A 1,802-nucleotide genomic window follows, 5' to 3' on the forward strand; every position below is an offset into this window, starting at 1 on the left:
TCGTATCATCCGCAAACTTGCTCACCCAACCTTCTAACCCCTCTTCCAGGTCATTTATAAAAATGACAAACAGCAATGGTCCCAAAACAGATCCTTGCGGAACACCGCTAGTGACGGCACTCCATGAAGAAACTTTGCCATCAACTACTACCCTCTGTCTTCTTCCATCCAGCCAATTCCTAATCCAAACCTCCAACTCACCCTCAATGCCATATCTCCGTATTTTCTGCAGTAGCCTACCATGGGGAACCTTATCAAACGCCTTACTAAAATCCATATATACCACATCTACCGCTTTCCCCTCATCAACCTCCTTCGTCACCTTTTCAAAGAATTCAATAAGGTTTGTGAGGCACGACCTGCCCTTCACAAAACCATGCTGACTATCCTTGATCACATTATTCCTATCCAGATGTGCATAAATCCTATCCCTTACAATTCTCTCTAAGACTTTGCCCACAACAGAAGTGAGACTCACCGGCCTATAGTTACTAGGGCTATCCCTACTCCCCTTTTTGAACAAGGGAACCACATTTGCTATCCTCCAGTCTTCTGGGACTACTCCTGTAGACAAAGAGGACACAAAAATCAAGGCCAATGGCTCTGCAATCTCCTCCCTTGCTTCCCAGAGAATCCTAGGATAAATGCCATCAGGCCCAGGGGACTTATCTATTTTCACCTTTTCCAGGATTTCCAACACCTCTTCTCTACATACCTCAAAGCCATCCATTCTACTTATTTGTGCCTCAGTATTCTCATCGACAACAATGCCCTGTTCCTGAGTGAATACTGAAGAAAAGTATTCATTCAGTGTCTCCCCAATCTCTTCCGCCTCCACACGCAACTTCCCCCTACTATCCTTGACTGGACCTATTCCTACCCTAGTCATGGTTCATGCAGATAGTGACACACCAAAGAAAACATGATAAAATGAAATGTAACAGATTTTGCGTGTAGATAACACGCAATTGAAAACTTTTCCGTGAGCATATTCCGTGAGAGGTTTGTAAGGCGAGTGTGGGGTTGATTTGGAAAAAGAAATGCTTTCATTTCAGGAATTCAGCAGTCATGGAGTAAGTGAGGATTGCAAATGCTGGAGATCATTGTCAAAACTTGTGGTGATGGAAGAGCACAGCAGGTCAGGCAGCATCTGAGGAGCAGGAACGTCGATTTTTCGGTCGTGAGATCTTCATTCGGGATTCAGCGATGTTAGTACACGGGGTAAATGCTCCTGCTTAATTTAAACCAGCAAAACAAAAATGATTAATCTCGTCCAGCAATATGTGAACATTCGAGAGGCTAAGAACTATTTAAATTAAAAATTACCACCTTTATTTCGTAAAGTTCAACAGAGAGAAAAATAACTAATAACTATTTACAACTCCTTCCTCTAACCTTTCTTTTACTTTCCCTTCTATAATACTGGTCCGATAAAAACCCCTGATTAAGATTTACCAAAAATTCAATTTTTCAAAACCAGTCAGCTTTCAAATCGTCTATTTGGATCTTCATGTGTCTTCTTTTCCTCTTCTGAGGGGTTATGCTTCACACGCCATGAATCGACAAATGTACCTTTAAGAGAGCTATTCTCCGGGCAATATGCAGATGTCATTGGCATGGCAGTTCTCCTCCAACTATTCAATTTCTCCTGGTCTTATACGCCCAAAGCATCGGATTGTGTCAATGGCTTTTAAGATTGTCAATATGTACAATTCAAACTTGATTGAAGTTTGGTGGGATTTTTGGGGTATAATTTGAACTGATTGACCTAATTCGAATTAGTTTTGTCATTTCCAGGCAAC

This window comes from Chiloscyllium plagiosum, unplaced genomic scaffold (assembly GCF_037043375.1).
Source record: "Chiloscyllium plagiosum isolate Xiang-an unplaced genomic scaffold, Cpla_swu_hap1 HiC_scaffold_27, whole genome shotgun sequence".
Taxonomy (NCBI): domain Eukaryota; kingdom Metazoa; phylum Chordata; class Chondrichthyes; order Orectolobiformes; family Hemiscylliidae; genus Chiloscyllium; species Chiloscyllium plagiosum.